This window comes from Miniopterus schreibersii, assembly GCF_964146895.1.
Source record: "Miniopterus schreibersii genome assembly, chromosome: 13".
Taxonomy (NCBI): Eukaryota; Metazoa; Chordata; class Mammalia; order Chiroptera; family Miniopteridae; genus Miniopterus; species Miniopterus schreibersii.
Genome location: NC_138113.1, coordinates 25507942 through 25522069, shown reverse-complemented (window position 1 = coordinate 25522069; position 14128 = coordinate 25507942). Strand labels below are relative to the sequence as shown.

At 42.4% G+C, this 14128-nt stretch overlaps 1 protein-coding gene across 1 annotated transcript in view; it reads left to right on the top strand.

Annotated features, from left to right (window-relative positions):
- The window catches only part of FSHR (follicle stimulating hormone receptor), a gene marked incomplete at both ends in the record, with an annotated part of 130405 nt that overhangs the window by 78941 nt on the left and 37336 nt on the right, over positions 1-14128 (top strand). The gene's annotated exons all lie outside the window — the stretch shown is intronic.

Genomic DNA, 14128 nt, shown 5'->3' with positions numbered 1-14128 from the left:
AGACTTACAGCCAGCATGACTGTTAGTCCTGCTATGATAAAATACTCTGACGATGACACAAGGAGGGTGCTAGGGAAGCTCAGAGGAAGGCAAATGTCGTAATTCTGGAGGATTAGAGAAGGCTTCCTTGGAGAAAAGGCTACAGGTTGGGCCTTAAGATTGGCATGGGTTTCCTTCCCGCTCCACTGCTCAGGTGCGAGGGCAGGGCAAACGTTTGCTTTAATCAGCATAAGGCAAAGGCGTCAAGCCCTGCATATGCCCTGTGTCCACTCAGCACACAGATGTGGAGTGGCTGCTCGCTGCAAGGTCGCAAGTTAGGGATGTAACACAGTCCTTCACCCTAAGAGACTTATAGTCACTAGATTTTAGGAAAAAAATAACAACATTGGTACTAAATACCGTATCTTTAGAACTTACCAGGCTTCAGAGACTTAACATGTAGTTATTTGAGTCCTCACAGTTTTACAGGGTAAATACTATCGTCCTCATCTCAGATATGAGGGACCGGAGGCTCAGAGAGGTTAAATAACTTTGCCAGTTTCACACAGCTTGTAAGGGTCCTGCTCTATTGACTGGCTTAGAACACAGATAGGCCCCTTTCCTGGAAGACAGTTGAGCTTTGACTATTGTTTCTACAACTCCAGCGAGGAGACCCATGTAACTTGAATTGATGAGTAAAACTTCACTTTTATCATCATAGGTAAAGAACATTTTAAGCAAGACCAGCTCAGTGGTGATTTGCCCATGTATTTACAGCTTCTGGTGCCTTTGTTACTCTATCTGTAACTTTATCTGGAAAGGAGAGAGGGGGCGTGTGTAGGAAAATAAATCTATAAGATAGCTACTAAAAATCCCTTCCTTTGCTGGTACTCTAAAATTCTCTTTTCAAGGGCATCACAAAGCAAGATAACTTTTCCTAAAAGATCTCTTTCTAACAGGATCTTCACGACCTGAAATTATTTTAGTAAAGGACAAACATGTATTTCACAATTAAATTGCACACGTACAAAGGGTACAGAAAAGCCCCTTAGAAGCTCCTTAAGTGAGGAAGGAGACCTCGCTTCTTTTCTGCCCCATGCAGCCAACACCGTTGACCTCCACGGGAACAACTCCAACATTCTTTGCTTTGCTTCTTTCCAAGTGTTTGTTGAAACAAAGGTTTCCAGAGCACTGAAAAGGCCTGAACATATGCTGAACTGCTTGATGACTCCCAACATCTTGGGTGGCCTTCACCAGCTAAATCAGAGAATCCACTCTCCTCCTTACTTTCTAGAATGACTCCAGGTAGTGGCAAAGCCTCATAAAATAGAAACTCTTTTTAAAAACTGTCTTCCTTTTTCCTGACCATACAGATCTCTTTGCTGTAAAAACGGGGCCATTTTCAGGACCAACGTGAAGGGAAAAAAAAAAAAAAAAAGACCTGGAGCAGGGCTTTGGACTACGATTTGGAGTGGGATGGGGAAGGTACTGCTCAGACATGGATTATGGAGTCAGTGAAAATAGGGCCCTGAATTTCTAAATTCAAAGAAATTCAGAAAATGCAGCAAAGAGCAGAATGGACGACAGCTCTGTACACAGAGTGTTTATGAGGGCGCTACATTCAAGCATCCCAAAGAGGAAAGTTAAACAATCAATGTGACTCAAATTCAGAAGTGGCCAAATGTGAGTTCCTTGCTGTTCCCTCACTGCAGCCCATAAAGGAGGCACTTTTGTGCCAAGAATGAGAGTTAATGAGGTGGAAAATGAAGGGGCATAAAAGACAGAGTAATTATGTGTTACAGAGTGAAAACAGAGGCTGGAAGGAGGCTGGAAGCCAGCCGGGGAGGACAGGTCGTGTTACAGGTGAGGCAAGGATAGCAAAGAGGCAAACAGATCCCAGAGAGAGTATTAAGGAAGACCTTTGGGTGCTGTGGGGTGACAGAGGCGGACAGGAGAGCCCACAATAGCTGCCACGCACACTTACATTTGGTGTTTCTTTGGTAAAGAGGCTCAGGATATATGACAAGAGAGAAATCAACACCGGCTTACAGGGAGCTCAATGGAGCCCTCTTTAAGCTGACAGTAAAACCAACACTGTCTTCAGGAGAAAAATGGCCCAGGCCAGGGGCATTTTTTCACCGTGTCCAGGGCGCAGGGAGGAGGCCCTTGCTGGCTACCCTGCCACTGCGCCTTCACGCGTCTGCCCACCTTGCTGCTCCCCAGAACACAGGTGCGGTGACTTAAGAAGTGCCTCGCAGAGCCCCTGCCTCACCCCAGCTTGCTAGAAAGGAAAGCTGGCTGTCGCGGGGGACTGCCGCCATGCAGCTGGCTGCCTTTTAATAATAGAATCGGAGAAATAATCAAAATCACTGAATTCTAGGGCTAGGAGGAACCCACAAGAGTATCTGAATCAATAGTGTTGTTTTATAGATGAGGAACAAAGGCCCAGAGAAGGTAACTGATTTGACTCAAGGAGAGTGGTTAATTCATGGCAGAGTTGAGACTAGAACCTGTGTCTCCTGGCTCCTGTGATGTAATAAAAATAATAGTAACAGCATAACCTTTGCATAACACGATGTGCTTTTTCCCTCCTGCATGACATGCATTATTCAGATGGTCTTCAATAGCCCGCCAACTACAGAGGATTGAGTATAAAATGTACTAAGGTACAGAGGGTCTTCACAACATCTCACAGAGGAAAATGGATCTCAGAGAGCTCCAGTGATTTGCTAAAGTGATGAAGGACCGCCTCTTGCCACTCAAGAGCCCTCGCTTCCTCCTGCAGCTCCACCACGCTGCAGTGTAGCAGCAGGGAGTTCAAACTTCTTAACCCGAGCACCTCCCGGGTCTGTGTGCTAATGGAGTTAGTAGTCCCATTGTTAAAATATTGTTCTTTCTGGCATGTTGGAGTTGTGTGTGTGTGTGTGTGTGTGTGTTTCATTTAAAAATTGAAGAAGGCAGGAAAAAAGCCAAGGGCCCATAATTCAATAAGGAGCAGGCACCTGGTGTGCTCACTGCAAGGGGCCAAGCAATTCAATTGCAGGTAGTAAATACTGTGTCACTAAGGAAGAGAGGTTTCTGGCTAAATGACGTCAAATATAGACTTAGTTTCAAGGGGGATGTTTGGTTGGTTGTTTCCTTCCAATTTGGACAAGCAACACTCCTGCATGACTCCTAATTAATCAGCCCACAAAAATTTTCTCAACACTTATTATACATACCCATTTTTCACCAGATGGTAAATGCAAAACTCATACCTGATTAGAGAATCATTTGTGAGCAAATACAAGATACCATGCAGGGTGCTAGACTCTTAGCTCAGGTGTCAGAATGTATGGCAACAAGAAACTCCAAAATGTCAGAGGCTTTAGGAACAAGTTTCTTTCTTTCTTTTTTTCCCCTTCCTTCCTTCCTTCCTTCCTTCCTTCCTTCCTTCCTTCCTTCCTTCCTTCCTTCCTTCCTTCCTTCCTTTCCTTCCTTCCTTCCTTCCTTCCTTCCTTCCTTCCTTCCTTCCTTCCTTCCTCCCTCCCTCCCTCCCTCCCTCCCTCCCTCTTTCTTTCTTTCTTTCTTTCTTTCTTTCTTTCTTTCTTTCTTTCTTTCTTTCTTTCTTTCTTTCTTTCTTTCTTTCTTCTTTCTTTCTTACCTAGTAGTTCAGGGTGGTGTTCCTCAGCACTTTACTTAGGATCCCAGGGCAAGAGCAGCTTCACCATCTTTAATCATGGCTTACAAGGTTGCCCTGGGCACCTCCAGCCAAGTCCGATGGAAGGGAGACAGAGCACAAAGGAGCACACATGAGGGATTTGGCCAGGCCTGGGATGGCACACATCACTTCTGCTCACACTGCATGGGAGGAAGCCATCCCCACAAGGCTATAAACCTAACAGCAAGATTGGCCAGGAAATGTAATCTAGCTGTGCACCAAAAATATGAGGGGAAAAACAGATTTTTGTGGACAGCTAGAAATCTCTTCCATGCCATATATCAGTAACTCTCATACAAACCGTAAAAGGTAGTTATAATTACCCCCATTGAAACAAATCTTACGTAGTTTAGCTGAATTGTCTAAGGCACACAACTAGGCAATGATAAAGCTAGAGTTTGAATCTAGGCCTGTCTAGCTTCCAGGTTCATTCTGCCACTCACATGTGCATATGAACTAAGACAAATACAAGTGAGCAGGACTCTGATAAGACAAGGCCATAGTAAGATTATCCATGTCAAGCATTTAGCATTATGCCTGCTGCACAGCAAATGTCCAATAAAGGTTAATTATCAGCATCATTATTCCTGCAGCCCCGAGTTATACAGCTCAAGCTCAGAAGTGTCCCGAACCTATAGACAAGTTATCATTCCTTACGTGTTAGAGGCCCCTCCAAGCTTCTCACCTCTATCTTTGGCATCTGCGGAAGCTGGCAGACAACACCGAAGCCAAGTGACCTAATCAATGTATCTTCCCTTTCTCCACCACACACAGTGTTCACTCCCTTATGATCTTGCCAGTTCTTTGTCTTCCATCACTTAGAACTCAATGAGTTAATGTTTAAACAATTTCTGAGAGGCATACACACATTAATAAAGGAATTGTCTACCTTTTCTAACTTTTAACTCTACTATCCTATTTCTAGAAAGTCTCTTTCCCTCTCTCTCCTGCTCTCTCCCCCTCCTTCGCTTTTTATCACCCTCTTTTCATTCCGTTTGCTTTCCCAAACAACAGCCCTACTCATGGCTCCCAATCATAAGTACTAGACACACTCCCCTATCCAGGCAGAGATGAACTCTTAGGCCATCACCTTCCTTTCCACCCTTTTCTCAGCTAGTCACTCCATTTTTATTTTCTTGCATATTACATACATAACCTTGAATCTACTCCAAATTTTTAAGTAAATCATCAGGACACTTAACTGTTTGAAAAAAGAAGATTCATGACCCACATCGAACCTCTCCTGAGTCATCACCTGATTGTTAAGAACTGCTGGTCTAATGGAAATTGCAAAGAGTCATTATTACGATAATGATGGTGGGAAATGAAGAGACATTTGCAAGAAATACTGAAAAAAGTAATTGAGAGGATTTGGGATCTGTTAAACGTTGAAGAGTAGTCAGAGATGACCCCAGGATTTAAAGGGGGATGACAGATGGAGCTGCGTCTGCGATTAGGGAGGGGAGGAGTTGAACGAGGAAAATAACAAGCCTGCCCAAGACTAGCTGTCCATGACAGGTTCGCAGGACACGTCACAGAACACGACTTTGCCAGTCGCAGACCTGGGACTCTGGTCTAACAAGGAAACTTGTTCCAATGACATGTGAGGCATCCACAGAGTGGTTCTAGCAGGGCAGGCTTGAGGGATACTAAGACAGAGCTTGAATATGCTGACAGCTAGAGTGGTTTAAGAGGAAAAATATGGTATATGTGGAAAATAAGAAAAGGCATTGAATCCCCACTGTTTACCCTGCTCTGTTTGGGATGCTTGGCACCCTTCTCACAATTTTTTCCACTTCTATCAATTTTGCGCTCACTCCCAACTTCTCATTCATATGGCTTCTAAATCGCAGACTCTTGAAAGCTTTTTACTCTCCTCATACTTTATATTTGCATAGCGAATGTACTAAAAAGAGCCTATCACATGGGTCGCTGCTTGGGACTCTGATTTGTCCGTGGAGGGTGAATGCGCACGTTGACTTACATGTTGCCTTGCCAGAACTCAAGTACCATGCAGTGTGGAGGAAGGGGTGGCATTTAGTTGTTTTACAGTCATATTGCTCCAGAAAAGATTTCTATTCTATTAGAAGTTAAAACAATAACAACAACAGGAATCTCTGAAATGGAAATGGTTTTGCAAATCCCTGGAAATATGACCTACCGGATTTCTGCCACCCTTTGAGGCCCGTGAATGGTGGGTTCACGTCTCAGATGAATTTCGCCTCCTGGCTCTGTGTCTCTTTCCCCTCTTCTGTAAAGGAGCTACGGAAGATACTCATCTCATAGGGTTGTTGGGAGGATTAAGCACTTTAACAAATATGAAGCATACAAGAATTCACTGGAACATAAAGAATGTATAAGAAATGTCAGCTAATCTGACTAATTTTTAGCCCCTTTCCTCATCTGCTGAGGAGAGGAAGGGGAATAAGTAATAATCTATACTTTGGTATAACATAAGTTATATCAAACATTTCAAGTAAGACACAATTTAAAATGGACACGATAGTTTGTTATTGATATATTTTAAAGTGAACGAATTGAATTCAGATATCTGAATTAGGTGGAGTCACTGAGGGTGCTTTTATCTCTGTCTCATTTGGGGGACATCATCTTCAAAGCATTTTTAGCAAAGACTCTCCTTACCCAGGAGAGGAAAGCAGATGAGACATGTTAGGAAAGGAAGATAACTACCTGTTGTCATCTGAGGAGGTGAGAGGAGCCCCTTGGCAATGTCCTTACCACACCTGACATGTCCCACCCTGTATTGACCCTCTCCTGAATGGAACAGCATACTTTGTAGGCTATGGCTTCAGCGGTGGAGACATTCTTGGTGGGGCATCTATGTGTTCTGCCTAATCTCTTTTGTTGGCCAACAAACCAGATGGTGGGTCTCACTGTGGGTAAGACTCAGGATGGAGTTGGGGATAATGCCACAGCCTGGTTTAAGGATTTAAATGATCTGTAGATGAGTTTAAGAGAAGCATTGCTAGAGCCTTTGCTAGCACCATTTTTGAAACACCATTGGTTGGCTAGCCCAGTGTTTCCCAGCTGCAGAGAAATTCAGTCCTTAACTACACAAAAGGCAGGCTGTCAGGGTGGCACAGGGACATTTGAGTTTACCATGTGACAAGTATTGTGATTCCACACACACAATCATATTTAATCCCTTTGACAGCCCTGTGAGGTAGTCATTGTTTACATTTTATAAACAAGAAAACTGAAGATCAGAGGAACTCTGTAACTTGCCCATAGTTATACAGCTAGTAAAAATGGAGGTAGGATTCAAATTCCGATCTCTAGTATAAAGTCTCTGGATCTGACCCTAAGGGAATTCTGAATGAGGGTGGGAGTAGATATTTGGAGAGTTTTATGAAATATTCTGGAATTCATTTTCATGGGAATTTTTACCTGCCCTGTTCTGTATGTATTTAAATTATACAGCACATGCCTGGTCAGTGTGGTTCAGTGGTTGAGCATCCACCCTATGATCCGGGAGATCTCAGTTTGATTCCCAGTCATGGCACACACCTGGGTTGTGGGTTTGATCCCCAGCAGGGGGACTGCAGAAGGAGCCAACCAATGACTTTCTCATCATTGATATTTCTATTTCTCTCTCCCTCTCCCTTCCTCCCTCTGAAATCAATAAAAAAATTTTTTTTAATTATACAGCATATTTCCAAAGAACTGGGGGAGTAGACATGTGGTAGAAATACAGGAAAACACATTTTATTTATATATATCATATATGCATAATATGTAATCATATATAACATATTTAATATAATACATATATAATGTATAATATATACTACATATAAGCATATCATTATTGATATATCTGTAGCTATATTGAAATGCAATGTGCCAACAATCCACTTTATTTTTCCAGTAACTCAGATATAGCACATCAGATAAAGATAGCACCCAGTTAAGGAAAGCCTAAAATACTAGACTCATTGAGGGAGAGATAACTGATAAAGCCCAGGACCACTTTTATTCATCTTCAGATCCCCAGCACTGAGTATAGTGCCTGAAATGCAAAGCTGCTTAATAAAAATTTGTTGAGCACTTGTTGAATTAGTGCTTCGCTCTTTTAAAATTTCACTCCAAGGTTCTGCTAAACAGGAAGCTTCCTTCCTGTGCTAACACACTATTTGATATGCAAATGCTTTCTTTACTGCAAGTTTTCAAGAACACAGCTTTATTGTGCAAGAGCAAAGGTGGAAATCTTTTACAGTCTTTCAAAGACCATTCATTCAGCAAACACTTGGCTGGGGCAGGAATACTAAGGTAAAAGGCAGTGTCGCTGTCCTCCAGGAGTTATGTGCCTAGTGAAGGAGACAAAGCAGAATACAAACCCAAGGCAGTGTGTAAGGAAGGGCTGTACCATGGAGTGTGTGGGGATCCTAGACCAGAGGGAACACAGGGAACTAAATTTAGTCAACTAAATTTAGCCTAAGGTTATTGAAAACAAAAGAAATAAATTTGATTCAGTGAATATTAAAAACATTTTAATTCAATCAAATCCCCTAATGTACCCAGTTAGGGGGCAGTATATTGAATATACATGGTGGGGCAAAAGTAGGTTTTACAGTTGTTCATATGGAAAAATAATACAATAATTAATAAATAACAATACAAGAATAAACTCTGTGTTTCATGTACTCACAACTGTAAGCCTCCTTTTGCCGCACCTTGTGCTGGAAAAAAATGCTGTGTGGAGAGTCAGGGGAGGAGGGAAAAGGTGGAGAAGACCCTGTTGGAGAATATCTCCTGTGTCAGAAAAAAGCAAAAACAAAGAAGACATTTCTGCGTATGTGATTTCTTATTTACATCCTGTTCTCTAATTCATAGATGCCACTGAAATTCTAGTGAAACCTTTAATTGCTGCTCATAATTTTTCAGTTCTTTCTTATCGTATAAGACCCATAGCCAATCTGCTCTGAATGAAGCAGTCCCAGCATTTGGCAAATGAGTATCACATGAAATGGTGGACAAATTAATACCACTCTATGATAGGCTGAAATTTTATGCTGGACCTGGCTTAATTCTACATAGTCATTTACTCCCTAAAATCTCTCCTGCTGACACCCCCCACTTCCCCATCAAGCATGCAGGCACACCGTGTTTTACTGCACCTCACTTTGTTGTGCTTCATAAATGTTGCATTTTTTACAAGTTGAAGGCAAGATCCTCCACCAGCAAAAAAAAATTATGACACTTCATTGCGGTGATCTGGAACTGAACCCACAATATCTCTAAGGTACGCCTGTACTTGTTTATGAATACCACTCCATTGACCAGAATGCAAACCTGGAGTAGAACTTGATTGTGGCTCTGAAACTCACTCCAGACAGAATGCCCTGAGAACCCCCAGTACCTCTTGCAAGCACGTCTCCCCTTCTTTCAAAGAAACATGGAATTTCATGCACAGAAAGGACCTTAAAATTCACCTTCTTAACCCCCAATCAAATGCTTTAAGCATACCTACAGTCATGCCAGTCACCTCCCCTGTTTCTCCTGTCTGGGTGTTTTGTCAATTCAAGGACCTCACCTGGGATGCAGAGAGGTAGAGCTAAGGACATCCAGACACTATGAGTGCAGCAGACCAAATACACATATATGCCCCTTGTATGCCGTATTAAATGTTAAAACTACTGGGACAAAAGCCTAACCCACAGACAAGCTAGCCTTGGCAACCTCTTTGCAGACTTGGGCATGTTGCCTACAGAAAAGAGGGCAAATAAATACCAAAGACAAGCTTCATCTCCTTCGCAGTTTTGCAGATACCATTTCTGGACCTGAAGACTACTTCTCCTTCATCTACCCGTCCATTCACTAAACATTTCTTGAGTACATATTACATGCCAACTTACCACTAGATGCTGGAGATACAAGGACAGACAGATAAGACACCATCCAGAAACACAAAGTCAAATTGGGGAATTAAACAACGACCAGCCCCACCCCCCCAAAAAAGCAATGACAAAACAATGTTAATTGTTTTAACTGGGAAATGAAAGAAGTCTTGTGAGAATGTAGAGGACAGGAAAACTTCAATGATGAGAGAGTAATGGAAAGCTTTCCAGAGGGGTGTAGGGTTTTTAAACTCAAATACTTCACTCCTCTTAAGCTGATTTGAACTCCTCTGTCATGCTCCTCGTATTCACTCATATGTGTGTGTTGGAGAGAAAGGTCCGGGGGGGTGTTATTAACCATTCTAAAGGACCTTGCAATCAGTGTGATCTCAATACCAGCACTATCCCCTGCCCTGGGGTATCAGAAATGCAGAACCTCAGGCCCCAGTCAAGATCTTCTCACTGAGAATCTGGATTTTAACAAGATCCCCAGATGATTCACACATGCATGAACACTTGAGAAGCACTGTCCTAGGAGATGAGAGGCTCCTCCGGAAATAAGCTTTCCACAGTCAGGATCCGTAACCCAGAAGGGCGGCGCTCAGTGTCTACCTTGGACAGCTCCCAAACTTTTTGGTCTCGGGATCTCTACACTTTACAAAGTTATTAAAGACACCAAAAAGATTTGCTTATGTGGGTTATAGCTAATGACATTTACCATACTAAAAATTAAAACTGGGGAATAATTCATTTGCTAGTTCATCTAAAAACAATAAATTCCTCCATGTTAATATAAATATGTTTTTATGCAAAATAACCACCCTTTCAAAAAATATAAGTAAGGAGAGGACCGTGGTTTTACATATTTGCAAATATTTTTAACTCCTGGCTTAATAGAAGACAGATGCATTCTCATATCTGCTTCTGCGCTATAGCTGTTGCATATCACATATCAAGTAGGACTACACCATATGCTCACAGAATGAGAATGAAAATTTCTGTTTCAGCATTATTACAAAAAATCATTTTACCATATAGACTACTGGCTCACACTTTGAAATCTATCCCATCCCTAGAGCTCTTCTCTCTCATGAACCTATACTTCTGACTCTAAGGAAACACCATCACATCTTGAATTGTGCCAACTGTAATGATTTGTCGCAATGCAAAGAAAATTGTCAACAGAATCATTTGAGACAAAGAATGATTTTTAATTATGTAAGTTCTTTGGATGTCAAGATTCTACATGCTCCCTTCAAAGACCAGTTGTGTAATCCTCACAACTGTGTATTATCCTAGCCAAGCCTGGTCACCTCTGTTAATCTAGCTGGAGATGGTATTGGCTGCACTCACTCTAACTTACACAAGTGCACTGAAAATGAAGGGAAGCTATGCATTAAAAAAAACTCTGTTAATTATCAACACTAACCAAACGTAAGGTGCTACAACATATTTTTCCACATCTCTTGCTATACTTTTGCAGTGCTGTGACTTTGTGATGAAACTTTCTTACTTATGAAAAAATAAACCTAACTCATACCTGCTCTATTTTACTGCCGTCTCCAGGTTCTGTCACCAGGTTTCTCTTGCTACTATTTAGTGTCATTGCCTCTTGTGCTCCAAGAACCTGATTTATCTAATTTATTGTCTTAGCAGCCAAGGGAAAATTGGCCCTTGCTCCTGAAGCAAGTTTTAAGACAGAAATCATAGATCTAAAAGGGACTTTTTGGTCATTTAGCCCAGCAGTTCTCAATCCTTTATGCACATTAGAATCGCCATGGCTTGGAGAATTAAAGGGAGGAAAAAACAACACCAGAGTCAAACCCCAGACCAAGTAAACCCAACTCTCTGGTGTGGACCCAGGCTTTGGAATTTTTAAAGGTCCACCAGAAGATTCTAATGTACAGCTGGAGTTGAGAAACTCTGATCTAGTCCAAGTCTTCACTTTCCATAGGCAGGGAGGAGGGAGAGACAGCCAAGTCAGGGAGGAACCTAACACAGGATCACCAAGAAAGAACAGGATTTAAATGCCACTGTCTGGCCAGACAACATGACCAAGATTTTTCCATTGTTCTCTTAATTCAGTTCTCAAAACAAAATAAAAACCGGAGTTTTAGTCTTCTTCCTTTAAAAAAAAAAAAAAACAAGAGCATTTTTCAAATAACTTTAGTGTTATATATACAATAAAATATATGTACCCATTTTAAGTTTAAAGTCTGTAAGTTAGACAAATATATGCACACCCATGTTCCTACCTCCCCAACCTTAATATAGAATATTTTCACCACCCCAGAAAGTTTCCCTGCCTCTTCCCTGTCAGCAACCTCCATCTAGGCCTCGGGCAACAATTACCCTGATTTCCGTCACTGCAGATTAGTGTTCCCTGTTTTAGAACCTCATATAAATGGAACCACACAGTAAGAAGTATGCATGCTTTCATGTCTGCATTCTTTCCCTCAGCATAACTTTTTAAAGGTTCAGCGATGTCGTATCAGCAGTTTGTTTCATTTTATCAACTAGTAGTATTCCATCACATGAATATTCCACAGTTCACCCAACTGGGTTGCTTCCAGTTTTGGGCTATTACAAATAAAGCTGCTATGAGCATTTGTGTACAAATCTTTGGAAGTGCATAAATTTTTATTTCTCCTGAGTAAATATATGGGAGTGGAAATACTGGGCCCAACGTGGCCTGGGAGGCGGGTGTGTGGAAGGAAGTGGTCCAGCCAGAGCTGGTTCTGCATACAGGCGGGACTGTTTATTACCGTAGAGATCAAAATGCCCACTTCATGGGTGTGTTCAAAGCACTGGAGAGAAAGTGTGCAGAGTGGCTGGTAAATAGATGACACTTACTAAATGGTAATAGAAATAACTAGAGGCAGAACTGGGCTGGACTGGGTTCTCAGTGAGGAAGTCCCTTTCCACTACAGCACACTGTTCACCTCCCCCCACCCCTCATTCAGCCTAAGGCTCCCCCCACCCCCACCCTATCCAATCCTTATACCCTCTCCTATCTTTGAGGGTGAGGCCATTAAATGTGAACTACCTTCTGGATTAATTTAGAAGTGTTTCTTGGCTTGTGTGTTCTTTTAACTTTTAGTTATCTTTTAAGGAGACATGCCTACCTTTGGGGCAATATTAAACTGAGATATTTCCACAAGTGGTGACCAACCTACTGGTAACTGTTAGTGAACCTGGGAATTGCTTTGGGAAAATATGACTCCATTTGCATTTAAACCCCCTCTGTCACCTAGTTCTTTCCTCTGTACCTTAGTCTCTACCCATGCAACTCTCACTCCTCCTATAAGTGTTGAAATAAATGCCTATTTCTCTATGCCTACCACCCCTCTCCTAGTCTGCATCCCTGTATCTCCTGGCAATCCTTCCATGTGCCGGACTGACAAGCAAGATAAATGGCCAATGGCCAACATGTTCTATTAAACACACACACACACACACACACACACCACCCTCATCTATCTTCAACTGTGAAAATCGTGAAGACTTAAATATTCCAAATGAATCATAAAAGATGCTCTCCTAGAATAAGAGGCATTTTCTCTTCCCTCACGGGGGCTTGTGAGAAATGACTCTACCTTCCTTCAAGGAGTTGACAGGCCCCAGATGTCACCAGCCCCCCTCACTGAGGTGGCTGCTGTTCACAGTCACACGTCCCCTCCCCCACAAGGCAGTCTCCTGTCCTGCCCTCCAGGCTGGTCCCTTGATCTAGGGCCTTTCTAGAGCTCCCAGGCCAACAGACAGGCTTCTTCCTCAGCTGATTTGAGTGCATGCTGCCTCTGAGATTTCCTGAGACACTCAGCTGCAGCAATGAAACTCTCAGAGTCTTCCCCGGGAGGCCTAATAACAGTACGTTTCATCTGTGAGCCACTTTCTAAACACTAACAGATGAAGCCACCCTCTCTCTTCCCAAGCTCCAGGCTTCAACATGGTGGACTTCATTCCCCACTGCCCTCAAATTACTCCAGGGGGAAAGAAGCTGGGGCCTGAAGGATCTCTGGGGGGTATTTTAGGCCGAGACAACATTAATGCCAGAGACCTTGCAACAGCAACTCCCACTTGGGTGATGGCATGAAGGGGGAAGGATTTTCCATGTTTCTTTAAAAGACACTGAATCAAGGTTCTCATCTCTGGCAGCCAGATCAGTGGACAGAAGAACTTGACTCCATGGTCTAGGGCAGGGTCACTGAGCACAGTCTGTGGCACCAAGAGTAACCTGCCACTTGTGTTTATAAATAAGATTTTATTGGAACACAGTCATGCTCATTTACATGTTATCTATGGCTACTTTGCCCTAAATATCAGTTAAGTAGTTTCAACTGAGACCAAATGGTCTGCTGAACCAAAAAATATATTTACTATCTGGCCCTGTAGAAAAAGTTAACCAACCCCCAGTATAGGGAACTTCAAGTTTGTTCTCACCCTACATATTCCCTAAATATCTTGAAGCAAATCTCCTTCCCTCTCCAGACCTCAGTGTCTACATCTATAGACTGAAAAGCCTCTAAAGTGAGGCATCGCCTTGGGTTTCCTGTCTCATTGTTCTATAAGTATTAGCATCTCATATATTCAT